This window comes from Myotis nattereri, assembly GCF_964212035.1.
Source record: "Myotis nattereri genome assembly, chromosome: 3".
Classification (NCBI taxonomy): Eukaryota; Metazoa; Chordata; class Mammalia; order Chiroptera; family Vespertilionidae; genus Myotis; species Myotis nattereri.
The window spans coordinates 139,669,121-139,683,898 of record NC_138077.1 but is presented as its reverse complement, the minus strand read 5'-3'; the positions used below and the strand labels follow the sequence as shown (position 1 = coordinate 139,683,898).

General features: G+C 42.5%; 1 pseudogene across 1 annotated transcript; it reads left to right on the top strand.

Moving 5' to 3' along the window:
• The first annotated feature begins 13,152 nt into the window (after positions 1–13,152).
• Positions 13,153–13,914, top strand: LOC308516225 (adenylate kinase isoenzyme 6-like; annotated as a pseudogene). Its single transcript has 2 exons — positions 13,153–13,440; positions 13,656–13,914. The product of its transcript is annotated as an adenylate kinase isoenzyme 6-like (transcript).
• Positions 13,915–14,778: the final 864 nt, after the last annotated feature.

The following is a 14,778-nucleotide window of genomic DNA, read 5'->3' as shown; positions in this document are numbered from 1 at the left end:
CTGCTGGCACCAGCTTTCCTCTGGCACCCAGGACCTGAGCTTGCTTCCCTCCAGCCACCCGTCAGCATCCAGGGCCCAGGCTGGCTTCCCTCCAGCCACCCGCAGGCACCCAGAACTCAAACTGGCTTCCCTCTGGCCACCGACTGGCACCCGGGACCCAGGCTGGCTTCCCTCCGACCCCAGCTTTGACTGGAAGGACATTGGTCTAATTAGCATATTACCCGTTTATTATTATAGATAACAACTGTCAGAGAATTTAAGAAACAATCCCATGTACAATTACAGAAAAAAAAAAATGCCTAGGAATAAATGTAACCAAGGAATTAAAAGACCTGTACTCAGAAAACTATAAAACATTGAAGAAAGAAAATGAAGAATATACAAATAAATGGAAGGATACACTGTGCTCATTAATAAGAAGAATTAATATCATTAAAATTTATGTAATATTTAAAGTAATCTACAGATTCAATTCAATCCCTATTAAGATTCCGATGGCATTTTTCACTGATCTAGAACAAATGATCCTAAAATTTATATGAAACCACAAATGACCCTGAATACTCAAAGCAATCTTGAGAAAGAACAAAGTTGGAGGTATCATACTACCTGATATCAAACTACATTACAAGGCTGTACTGACATAAAACAGACATCAGATGCTCAACATCTAATCATAAGGGAAATGCAAATTAAAACCATGAGATATCACTTCACACCTGTTATAACGAATAGCTATCATCAATAAATCAACAAATAACAAATATTGGTGAAGATGTGGAGAAAAGGGAACCCTGATACACTACTGATGGGATTGTAAATTGGTGCAGCCACTGTGAAAACCAGTATGGCGTTATCTCAAAAATTAAAAATAGAACTTCAATATAACCCAGCAATTCCACTTCTGGATATTTATCTGAAAAAAATCTAAAAACAGTAATTCAAATGATATGTGTACCCCTTTGTTCATTGCAGCACTGTTTACATTAGACAAGATATGGTAGCAACATAAGTGTCCACTGATGAATGGATAAAGAAGATGTGGTACAAGTACATAATGCAATATTACTCAGCCATATAACAGAATAAAATCTTGCCATTCACGACATGGATGGACCTAGAGGTATCATGCTAAGTGAAATAAGTCAGCCAAAGATGGATACCATATGATTGCACATATATATAAAATCTAAAAACAAAAGAAATGAACTAAAATAGAAACAGATTCATAAAGAGAAGAAACTGTTGGTTGCCAGATGGGAAGGGCTTTGGGGGACTGAGTGAAGAAGGTGAAAGGATTAAGGAGTACAAATTATCCCCCTAAAAAAGTCACGGGATGTAAAGTATAACATAGAAAACAAAGTCAATAATCTATACTAAAGAAGGGTAATATGCTAATTAGATCAGATAAACTGGATGTCTTCCAGACGTCCTTCTGGACAAAGCCACGGTGGTGGGGGCTGAGGCAGAGGCAGTCAGGGGCAATCAGGCTGGCAGGGAAGAGCAGTCAGGGGTGATCAGGCCAGCAGGGGAGAGCAGTTAGGGGTGATCAGGCTGGCAGGGGAGAGCAGTTAGGGGTGATCAGGCTGGCAGGGGAGAGCAGTTAGGGGCGATCAGGCCAGCAGGCAGGTGAGTGGTTAGGAGCCAGCAGTCCCAGATTGCGAGAGGGATGGATATCACTGTGAAATCGGGCCTAAACCGGCAGTTGGACATCCCCAGAGGGGTCCCGGATTGGAAAGGGTGCAGGCCAGGCTGAGGGACCCCCGCCCCCCATGCACGAATTTCATGCACTGGGCCTCTAATACTGTAATAATTATATGTATGGTGCCAGAAGAGGTGACTTATTGGGGTGAACACTTTGTAAGTTATACAAATGTCTAGTCACTATGTTGTATACCTGATATTAATAAAATACTATATGTCAACTGTAATTAAAATTTTTTTAAAAAAAATAAGGAATAGGAAGGTGTAGAACTGTTGGACGTTAGGGAATCTTCCTCTCTTACTACTGTGACTACTGACACTTTTAACCTTAAAGCAGAATGCACTTGGCTCCAGTTTGGCGTTCCTGGGAGGAGAGACAGAGAAGGCAGTAGACACTACAGGCTGGGGTAAGATATGTTCTGTAGTAATCTAAGCCTCCAGTGAGACCCCCCCCCCCCCACCCCCGCCCCTGCCCCCAAATACTGGCCAAAATGCTGGTCATATGGTTGGGGATGGTGCTATGTTTTTTATTTGAATTTCTAAGTGCAGCGACATCTTACAGATGCCTTACCAGATATTTGGTTAGACACAGACCCCAGGTCCCACTCCTGACTCAGTTGACCCAGAGATATGCTGAGGAATCCATATATATTTAACTCATTCCATATGATTCTGATGTGCAGCCAGGTTTGCGAACTACTGGCTTAGTCTCATTTATTTTACATCTGAGGAAACTGAGATCCGGGAGTTTAAGGACTCGCCCCAAGCATCACAAAGCTCTTCTGTGGCAGGGTTGAGGGTAGAAGTGAACCCTCCTGACCCAGCAGAGTGTAATTCTCACAGAGGCACAAGCCTCTTCCCTTCTCACAAACAGCCAGCAGAGGGCGTCACGTACGGACAAGTGGGACGCAAAGGAACCATCTAAATCTTCCATAGCATTTTCTCAGAGGAGCATCCTCTCTGAGGCCTGAGGTGGAGAGGCCAAGTGAGCGTTTGGTTATGTTTCAGCAGACTGGACGTCTGTGTGCCCTGGGCACCAGCTGGCCTCCTCGTGCATTATGTCAGCGTGTAGGCCCCCCTCACAGTATTTCCAGAACTGCCGAGCCGACCAGCGGAGGCAGATGCGCAGCACTTTTCTGGACAGGGCAGCACTTTTCTCTGTGCTTTTCTGGATCCACACCACCCTGAGGATCAAATGGCCCCTTTTGTTTTCAAAGAAAGTTCATACAGAATAAGCACATTTGACATTAAAATATACACAGTCGATGGGGTTGCCAGCTACAATGGTCCATTCATTCCGGGCCTTTCTGTCTATTATCTTGCGTCTCACAGGCAGAACGGTCTGTCAGCACGGCCAGCTGCAGCCCCGCATTGCGACTGTCTCTGTGTACTGGCCTGGAAAAGCCCCAGGCTGGGCCGAGCTTTCTCCTGGTCCCCAGTCCCTTCTCCCCCCAGTCCTTCTTCCTGGACAGCCCATCGGGCCAGTCCTCTTCATAAAATCTTCTGTCGGCTCCTGTGTCTACAGTATAAATCCACCTCCTTTCCTTCCAACCCTAACAAGCCTGTTCCTGCCTTTCCCCCCGACCCCTGCAGTGTGGCTGCCCTACTCAGGGGCAGTTGGGGGCAATGCCACTCTGTGCCTTTGTAGTTTTAATGGTCACTGTCTGAAAAACCTACCTTTTTTGAGCAAGTACTTCCCAAAGCAGAAAAGACAGGCCTGTCTGGCAGAGAAAATATAGTGTACAAGATGCTGTTTTCACCTCTGGATTCTGTTCACAGGCCCCCACACCTTGTGTCCTGAGTGACTTGATTTTATTTCTCTCTCTCCAATCAGACCATCTACCTGATAATTGTAGGTTGTGTTTATATCTTCATACCTAGTGAGGCCCTGACTCAGAGGTACTAGAGTCACCATGGGTTGAAGAAATGAGTGAATGAATTCCAGTCACTCTGGCAGGATTATTTCTCTGAGGTGAGGGAGAGGGGGCGTCTTGGAAAGGCAGGTTGGATTTGGGGTTCTGGCCCTTGCATTTAAAGACCAGCCCTATAAATGGTCCTAGTAATGACCAAAGGCCCCACACTTCCTTATCTTTCAGCATCCAGGCTTCTTCTTGAACATGGAGCTCAATCTAGCTCTGCTGGCCCATGGGGTTTGCGTGGGGTTTGATCAGCATGATGGAGCTAAATCCTGGGGGTACACACACACTGGCTGCCATGTTGCTGGGACCTTAATCTATTACAACTTTGGGTCACTAATGGTTCTGTTAAAGAACCACTAAGGACTCGCCCCAAGCATCACAAAGCTCTTCTGTGGCAGGGTTGAGGGTAGAAGTGAACCCTCCTGACCCAGCAGAGTGTAATTCTCACAGAGGCACAAGCCTCTTCCCTTCTCACAAACAGCCAGCAGAGGGCGTCACGTACGGACAAGTGGGACGCAAAGGAACCATCTAAATCTTCAATAGCATAATGGTTCTGTTAAAGAACCACTAGTGACCCAAAGTTGTAATAGATTAAGGTCCCATCAGACTTGGCATTGCCAGACTATTGTATTTGTCAGCTAATTAATGTAAAAGATATACAGAGAAAAGCCATTCTCCCTCTGAGGTCTGTCCTGACTCTCCTCGTTTCCATCCCTGGAGGCAGCCACCATTATCTTCTTTGTATACAGCCTTTCAGAGAAAGTCTGTCCCCTGCACCCGGCTTTTTGGAAATATCATAAGCATTTCTCCATATTATTCCATAAACTTCCTAAAAGTTGTTTTTATGCTGCATAATTGTCTGTGAATGAATGTGCCATTGTTTTGAAAAACATCCCCCTCATTGTTGGACATAGGCTGTTGCTTCATTAAAAAATACCTTCTAGAAAATTAAAAAAATTAATGAGAATATGGCATTCACAACCCCCGTATCTATTAACATTTTATCATAGTTCTAATTTTTGTTTTGTAGTTTAAAACATTTTCGTAGTTATTCTTTTTATAGGTACTTATTTTCACAACATTCTAATGCTTCCTACAGAGTTCAGAACTTTATTTCTTATTTAACTTTACAGTGGGAGCATGTCCTCACTGGCATGAGATCTTCCATCCCTTTCTTTTCTGCTCCAGTAAGTGCATCACAGAATGAAAACCAGTGAGCCCTTAATGGGGGTTGGTATGAACATGGTCTAGTAATTTATTTAACTTTCTTAAAGGTACATCTTTTGGTCTACAAAGCTGAGTGATCTGAAAACATACCAAGCAGCTTCTTTTCATAACAGAATGAATACACTGTCTTCTCGCCAGAACTGGATTGCCATTGATGAAGATTATTTACCCCAACGTCAATAAAAATAATAATAATGAGGAGAAAGAATCTCAGTAGAGAGCACTAATAAAGCACCTAAGACCTTAAAATTTTCCGGGGCCTTTACAAATTTGCCACAGACAAGCATATTTTCCATTAGTAGAACCCATATGAATAAAATATTTAAATTAAAATAATTTAAGGTTTGTCAATGTTAGATAAAGCAGAAGCTGAAATACTGAGCCTGGCTAACATTATTTTGGTGTTTGTCAAACTTGCAAAAGCTTGAAATAATCATTTGCAAACTGGATTCTAATTATGCATGAAAAAAACAAAAGCAAAAACAGATAAAACAGGCCGGGGAGGGTTGGGGGGCAGGAGGTAGGGGGGTAAGAGATCATCTAAAGGACTTGTATGCATGCATATAAGCATAACCAATGGACATAAGACACTGGGGGATAGGGGAGGCTAGGGGACTGTCTAGGGCGGGGGGATAAAATGGACACATATGTAATACCCTTTGTAATACTTTAAGCAATAAAAAATAAATAAATAAATAAATAAATAAACCAACAGGTTCTGAAAGGCAAAAAAACAAACAAACAAACAAACAAAAAAACCCAGAAAAAAACAATAAGCAGAGGAGCACTCTGAACTGCGTTATGGTTGGTGAGGTGCCGCTAAAGCCCCATGCACAGGTATTAAACACACATACAGCGCACATAAACTCACCACCGCCACTTGAACTTCAGCCCTGGGGAGGGAAGGCGTGGGAAACAGTTCAAGAAGAAAGCACAGAGCACACCCAGTGCCGCCCTTTAGATGCGGGATCACTGTCTCCTGTGCCGCTGAAGCAGCGAGGGAGGTAGAATCACTAAAGGTGCTGAGAGGAGCTTTGCGACGGAGCAGGTTAAGGGCTTAGTGCCAGGTCTCTAGCCCTGTCTCTGTTTTTGCTGAGCAGCCTGGGAACCCCTCGCCTGGGTAACTTTTAATGTGTTCTGTTTTCCAGAACTAAAGCATTAGGTTTCATGCCTTATTTAAAGTCTGTGTCTTGCAGCATCTCTTGAAGTAGATTTAAGAGGAAACAAGGCAGCAGCCATAAGACAGTAGAAATAAGCAAGCCTCTTTCAATTATAAGTGATAAAATCATATCTCAGTCCAGAGATCTAAAATTTTTAATTTGAATGGGGATGGTTTTTCTGAAGTGGTGTGAGGTAGTGACATCTTGTGGACATTTATGGTAACTGCAGGCAACTCATATTGTACTGTAAAGCCAACCATTCATTCGTTCTTCTAACCTTCCTTCCTTGTTTGTTTGCTCACTCATTCAGTCACCCATCCCTCCACCTACACTCTGAATACCTTGAAATTGACACTTTAATTTATCTGGTGTTCCTGTAAACACTAAATGATGGTATGTTAAAATAAAGGTCAGATTTTAGTGACTGTGTTCCTTTAGGGCCAAATACTGCCCGGTCCTCTTCCTACCTTGGAAAAAACAAAAACAGGAGGGGAGGGGGGTATGGACTCCGAATAGCATAGATGTTAGAGACAAAATAGCTTTATTTAAGGCACATGTCTGCTTCTTACTTGCTGCATGACCATGGAGAAAGTGAACCAACTCTTTGAGTACAGTTTTCCTCTTAGTTGGAATAATAGCAATACTGTCAGAATTGTGGAGGTTAAAAATGAGTTAAAGAATAATCTGAGTTTATTAAGATGGTAGATTTCTGAAATGATCATACAGATAAGCCATTGTGGTATGAGGCATCTAAGCTCTTTAGGTATCAACTTTCTCACCTGTAAAAGGTGTATATAAAACAAGCTGACCGGCCAGGTTGCTTCTGCTTCTAACATTTTATAATTTGATAATCTTCATCACACTCTTAGGAGTCTCTTTATTTCTAGTAGTGAGCTCCTAGCCAGCGATTGTGCCAGCGTAAGCTAACTTATTTTTTGGTGGGTAACTATTTTGTCTTCTGAGTAATTTCTAAAGGAAAATACTGGCATTTTATATGTTATCTGTTATCGTTGACATTTCAGTTTTATGGCTGGGGTAGTTAGGCAAGTTCTGAATTTATAAAGAAATAGGTAAACATCTCGGCCAATATTTAAAGTTCCCCTGTGTGTCCAACAGGCACAGTACATACGTCAAGGACGTCGCCCTCTTCTGGCCCAAAATTGTAGGGCAAGCAACACAGTAAGTCTTTCTAGGTCTCCCTTCCTAACTCATTTGCTTCTCAACAAAATAATGCACTTGGCTAACCAATTCACAAATTGAGCTTATGCCTCACTGTCATAGAAAAAAAAAATTAGAATACAACATATCTTTCAGGCAAGTTTGTTCTTTCCTTTCTCCCTTCCTCTGTTTCTTTCTTGTGATTAGTTTTCTAAACATTACAAGAATAGTTGCAGTCCCTCTGAAAAGAGGTGATGTTCTATTTCACCCCACTTTTTCTTTGTAATTCTCAGTTCATAAAGCTCATTCCCAGTCCCTCCTTTGCTTCCCAGATTAACAAGGCAAGGCTAGTGGCACCAGACATTACTGTCCATGTCTACGTTAGAAACCTGAGGCCTGAAGAAGCAGAGTAACTCTCCTTTGGACACACACCCTGTGAGTGATGGCAACACCGTCAGAACCTTCGGCAGCTGCCTTGGGCTTAGGTCTGGTATTGCCAAACTGTGTAAGTTCATTTCAAGAATTATATCAAAAACTCTTGTTGCTATTAGTTTGAATAAATTGTAGTTAGAATTCGGTTTTAAGCCTTGTTAATCTCCGAATGAGGAATGATCCATTTAGAAAGACAGAAAGGCCAACAGATGGTCTTGGGTTGTATCTTCCGAGAAGCAGAGCCTGAGGTGGGGATTTCATGTTAAGCAGTTTGTTTGGGAAGTGATACAGAGAAGGATTTAGAATGGAGAAGTGAGACAGGGAAGCGATGGAACCTGATGCAGGGTATATTCATCAGTAGATTACCTCTGTGGGAAACTGGGGCTCAGTAGGCAGAAGACCTCTGGGAGACAGAGTAGAGCACATCCCAGAGTCATCCCACCCAAGAGAAGAGGAGGCTGGACCAACTCTAATTTGTCACTGAGATAATCCCAAGCACCATGGTGTCCTGCGAGCAGGCCCAGCGTGCTCAGCTGCAGGCAGAACAGCAATGAGAAACTGCTGTGTGCACAGGGAAGGCCAGTGCTGAGGGTATGTGGGCAGATACACCTGCTCTTCTGCTGGAAGCCGGTCCATCCTTGCTACTTGACACAGTCGCTGCAGGGAAGAAACATCTGCACAGCATATGTTTCAAGGAACCTGGTGTATATAGCATACTGTTCTTAATATGTTTGCTCCCCTTCTTGGCACTATGTGTTTTAACCAAGGTCACCTCTCCGAGAAAGGTTGTTTCCCCAGGTAGGAATTTTTCCCTGAAGTTAGGAAGGGAATAAAACCCCTTAACTAAGTGCCAGGCAGGTAGTTAATCACTTTAACTACGAACAATCATGCTTAAGCTACACAATCTTTACTCCCTGGAATGGAGATAAGAAATGCCCTAACCTTTGGAATAGAAATTGATAGGATTAAAATCAACCGGTATAAATACAGATGTAACAAGACAATAAAGAAACAGAACCTGGCTGGAGAACCTAGCGAGAGAACATGGCAAGAGAACCCGGGCAGAACCTGGCTGGAGATCCTGGATAGAACCAGGCAAGAGAACCCAACTAAGCTGATGGACTGAATGCTGCCTCCATGTCATTCCTTCTTCTCCGGCTCCGTCCACACCTTTGGGAACCCCTGGACCTGTTGGGGCTGGACCCCAACACTCTTCCTCTGTCTATTATGATGGCAAGTCACCTGTCTAATACAATGCAATATGCTGAGGGGGAGGCAAAATAAAGGTAAAGATCTTCAAAATAGATGTAAATATAGGGTGTATGCTTATGACAATAGGCTAATTGAAAATACATTCACACTTCAAACAATAACAGTATAAGACAGCTTATTATCAAGGGTCAGAATGAGTAAAATGGGTATCAAGTGCTATAAGGGTTCAGAGAGGGACAACTGGAGAGTCTCGCTAAGGAAGCACTCCAAGGGCTGATGGGATTTGAGAGGGAGAGTGAGGACTGAAGGTGGGATTGAATTAAAGGTGTAGATGTGTATGCACAAAATTTTCATCTTTCCTCTAGAAAACAGGAAGCTGAAAGTCCCTCCCCCTAATATCAAATTATTACATGCATATAGCTTAAAATAAGAGAAATAGTGTAGAGGCTTATATACATGTAAATAAAAGTAGATCTAACATTACTTTTAAAGTAACTTATAAGAAAATAGGCTTATGCACATAGAGCTACAAAGGTATTACTGTTATTAATAAAATAGATTGGTGAGGTGCAGTTAAAGCCCTCTTTAAAGTTTGTAGTCTTAAATTTATATATTTGTGTAGGACAAGATCTGAAAATAAACAAGTTAAGCAGCCATTTCAAGAATTTAGAATAAGAAAAGCTAATTAAATTTCCTAAAAACAGAAAGAAGGAATTAATGAAGGTAACAGAAAAAAATTAATGAATTAGAACACAATCAAGAAAGTGATCAATAAAACTAAAAGTTGGTTCTAAGAAAGGACTAATAAAATTCAAGAACTCCAGGATATTCTGATTAAAATAAAACAGGTAGAAAACACAAATAACTAATACCAGGAATAGAAAGGAGACATCACTATAGAGCCTGCTGCAAACATTTTAAAAGATTATAAGTATACTAGAGGCCCGGTGCATGAAATTTGTGCAGGGGGTGGGGTGTGTGTCCATTCTCCTGGCCTGCACCCTCTTCAATCTGGGACCCCTTGGGGGATGTCTGACTGCCAGCAGTCAGACATCCCTCTCGCAATCCAGAACCACTAGCTCCTAACCACTCACCTGCCTGCCTGCCTAATGCCCCCAACTGCCCTCCCCTGATGGCCTGGTTGCCCCCAACTGCCCTCCCCTGCTGGCCTGATCTCACCCCCAACTGCCCTCCCCTGCTGGCCTGGTTGCCCCCGACTGCCCTACTCTGCCAGCCTGATCACCCCTAACCCCCTGCTGGCCTGATCTCGCCTCTAACTGCCTCTGCCTCAGCCCCCACCACCATGGCTTTGTCTGGAAGGAAGTCAGACGTCTGAAAGATGGCCAGTTGACTGGGTCTAATTAGTATATTACCCTTTTATTAGTATAGACTAGAGGCCTGGTGCACAAAAATTTGTGCACTCGGGGGGAAGGGGGGGTCCCTCAGCCCGGCCTGTGCCCTCTCGCAGTCTGGGACCCCTCAGGAGATAACGACCTGCTGGCTTAGGCCTGCTCCTGGGTGGCAGAGGGCAGGCCCAATCCCTAGGTGCAGCCCCTGGTTGGGCTCAGAGCAGGGCCGATTGGGGAGTTGGGGCACCGCCCCTGTCATGCACAGAGCAGGGCGGATCGGGAGGTTGCAATGCCACCCTCAGTCACGCTCAGGGTAGGGCTGATTGAGGGGTTGGGGCACCGCCCCCTGTCACACTCAAGGCAGGGTCGATGGGGAGGTTGCAGCGCCACCCACTGTCATGCACAGAGCAGGGCCAATCGGGGTTGGGGCACTGCCCCCTGTCACTCACACAGCAGGGCCCATCAGGGGGGTTGGGGCTCCGTAACCTGTCACACACAGAGCAGGGCCTATCAGGGGGTTGGGGCGCCGCACCCTGTCACACACAGAGCAGGGCCAATCAGGGGGTTGGGGCAACACAGCCTGTCACACACAGAGCCGCAGGGCAATCAGGGGGTTGGGGTGCCTTCCCCTGTCATGAACAGAGCAGGGCCGATAGGGAGGTTGTGGCCCCACCCCCTGTCACACACAGAGCCCCAGGGCGATCAGGGGGTTTGGGCGCTGCCCCCTGTCATGCTGATCCTGGTGCTGGGAGGCCTCGCGGCTCCGCTGATCCCGGTGCTGGGAGGCATATTACCCTTTTACTATATAGGATAGAGGCCTGGTGCATGTGTGGGGGCCAGCTGGTTTGCCCTGAAGGGTGTCCTGGATCCGGTTGGGGGTCCCCACTGGGGTGCCTGGCCAGCCTGGGTGAGGGGCTGAGGGCTGTTTTCAGGCTGGCAGGTGATGGAAGCTCCCAACCGCTCCTTTTTTTCTTTTTGTTTTAATTCTGGGCCAGCTTTAACTCTGAGGCTCCAGCTCTTAGGCCTCTGCTGCTGAAAGCAGGTTTCTGGCCTTTGTTTACCTTCTGTATTTGAAACAATGTTGCGATCCTGCTGGCTGAAGCCCGGTGACTAAAGTAGGTTTCTGGGGTTTTGTTTAGCTTCTATATTTGTTACATAGTTGCTTAGAGTTGCAGCTCAGAGGCTGGCAAGGCTGGCGGGGAACGTTGGAGTCCTCCGTCATTGAAGCAAGCAAGCCTCATGTTCGCTTCCAGCTGCCTGGCTGCCGGCCGCCATCTTGGCTGGCAGTTAATTTGCATATTACCCTGATTAGCCAATGGGAAGGGTAGTGGTCGTACACTAATTACCATGTTTCTCTTTTATTAGATAGGATTATGAGAAGCTTTAAATAATTTTTGAGAAGTTAGATGAAATTGACTCATTCCTCAAAAATGTCAGAGGTGACTGACTAAAACTGACACAAAAAGAAATAGAAAAATTAGAATAATATTATAAGTATTAAGTAAATTGAATCTATAATTCAGGCTCAGAAGTCTCACTACTAAATTCTTCCAAACATTTAAGAAAAAAATTAATGCTAACCTTTTACTCTTCAGAGAATAAGAACAACAAAAAAAATACCCTGAATGCCTAAATAATCTTAATTTTAATCTCATAACAAACATTGTAAGAAAAACTATAGTTGAATCTACTAGAAAAACCTAAACAAAATATTAATTCAGTGAATCAAGCAATATGTGAAAAAGATAACACATATTGCTCAGATTGGTTTATTTTGGGAATGCCAACTTGGTCTAGTATTCAAGTACTAATCAGTGTAATTAACATACTTACAAAATACAGAAGAAGAATTATAATGATCATTTTAACAGATGTATAAAAACCAATTGGAAACATTATTTCCTCATGATTTTAAAAAACCTTGGCAATACCACACAAATAGGATCATAAGATACTGCTATAAAACAATAATATGCCAACAAGTTTGAAATGAATACATGTCTAGAAATATATAACCTAGCAAGACTACATCGTGAGAAAACAGAAATTCTGAACAGACTGGTGACTAGTAAGGAGACTGAATGAGTAATCAAACACCTCCCAACAACAAAGGTCCAGGACCAGGCGCTTTCACAGGTGAATGTTACCAAACAATTAAAGAAGAATCAATACCAATCTTTCAAAAACAATTCCTAAAAACAGAGGAGGATGGAACCCTTCCAACCACATTTATGAGGACAAACTGCCCTGATACCAAAACTAGGAAACTATAAAAGCAAATTAGAGGCAAATATTCCTTATGAATATACATGCAAAAAAATCTCAAAATTTTAGCAAAGCAAAAATAAATGAAAAGGATGATACACCATGATCAAGTGGAATTTATTCCAGGGCTGCAAGTATATCACAACATCTGAAAAACAAAACACCACATTAAAAAAAGAAAAGTCATATGGTCACAAAGATGCAGGGAAAGCATTTGATAAAATCCAACACTCACTTATGATAAAAAAAAAAAAGTTCTCAGCAAAATGGGAATAGAGGAAATGTACCTCAGCATAATAAAGGCCATACATAAAAAACCCGCCGCTAGCATCAGATTCAATGGTGAAAAGCTAAAAGCATTTTCCTTAAGATAAAAAGTAGGACAAGGATGCCCACTTTCACCACTTTATTCAGCTTAGTGTTAGAAGTCCTAGGCACAGCAATCAGACATGAAAAAAAGTCATCTGAATTAGAAAAGAAGAAGAAGAAAAACTGTCATTATTTGTGGGTGACATGATACTATATAGAGAAAACCCTAAAGATTCCACCAAAAACTATTAGAACTAATACATGAATTCAGTAAAGTAGCAGATTACAAAATTAATATTCAGAAATCATTTGCACTTTATATACCAATAATAACCTATCAGAAAGAGAAATTAAGGAAACAACCCCATTTCAATTGCATAAAAAAGAGTAAAATAGAGAGTCTTTGCGTTGAGGACCATGTTGCTTCCGAACAGCCTGCTCACGGGTACACCAGGAATCGGAAAAACCACACTAGGCAAAAACTTGCCGCAAGATGGGGACTGAAATACGTTAATGTGGGTGATTTAGCTCGAGAAGGACAGTTATATGATGGCTATGCTGAAGAGTATGACTGTCCTATTTTAGATGAAGATAGAGTAGTTGATGAGTTAGAAAACCAAATGAGTGAAGATGGAGTTATTATTGATTACCATGGTTGTGATTTCTTCCCTGAACACTGGTTTCATATAGTTTTTTTAAAAATATATATTTTATTGATTTTTCACAGAGAGGAAGGGACGGGGATAGAGACCCAGAAACATCGATCAGCTGCCTCCTGCACACCTCCCACTGGGGATGTGCCCGCAACCAAGGTACATGCCCTTGGCCGGAATCGAACCTGGGACCTTTCAGTCCGCAGGCCGACGCTCTATCCACTGAGCCAAACCGGTTAGGGCTCATATAGTTTTGACTGAAAACAGATAATAGTGTATTGTACAAACTATATGTGTTTTCCGATGGTCGCGACCCACAGGTTGAGAACGGCTGGGTTATAATGAGAAGAAACTAAAAGATAATGTTCAGTGTGAAAACGTTCAACGTCTTTATGAAGAAGCATTAGCATCCTACGGCGAAGAAATAGTGCATCAGCTGCCCAGAAATAAGCCAGAAAATGTAGAGGATAATATCAATCAGATATTGAAGTGGATTGAGCAATGGATCAAAGATCATAGCTCTTGACTTACAAGACTGGCCACTATATAATCACTCTTAATATTTCTCTGCCCGCATCATATATATTATCCATTTATTAGTAAACATTTTTTATTAAAGTTGTGCTGCAGGACTAGTAGGTGGGTAGTATAAAGCAGCGGTTCTCAATCTGTGGGTCGCGAACAATGAAAATACATCCTGCATATCAGATATTTACATTACGATTCATAACAGTAGCAAAATTACCTTTATGAAGTAGCAACGAAAATAATTTTACGGTTGGGGGTCACCACAACATGAGGAACTGTATTAAAGGGTCGCAGCATTAGGAAGGTTGAGAACCACTGGCAAAGGTTTATATTTGGGTGTGTTTTTTTCCATAAGAAAGTATAATGAATACAACTTTATTAAAGATTGAAAATTAAAACTGTCATTGTTTAATGCTTCAATTGCTAACAAATAAATAAGCCTGACCAAATGTGTGGAAGGATATCATTTAAGTTTATTAAAGAAGAAAATGAACATGATCTCATAAAATAAAAGTCTAAAGATAAAAAAGAATAAAATCCTAGGAATAAATTTAACTAAGGAGATAAAAGGCCTGTATTTGGAAAACTATAGATGTTGAAAAGAAGAAATTGAAAAAGATACAAATAAATGGAAGCATATACAATGCTCATGCATAGAAAAAAAATTAACATTGTTAAAACATCTATACTACCCAAAGTAATCTACAGATTCAATGCAATGTCTATTAAAATACCAATGGCAACCCTAGCTGGTTTGGCTCAGTGGACAGAGCATTGGCCTGTAGACTGAAGGGTCCTGGGTTCGATTCCAGTCAAGGGCACATGCCTGCATTGTGGACTCAATCCCCAATGGGGTGTGTGT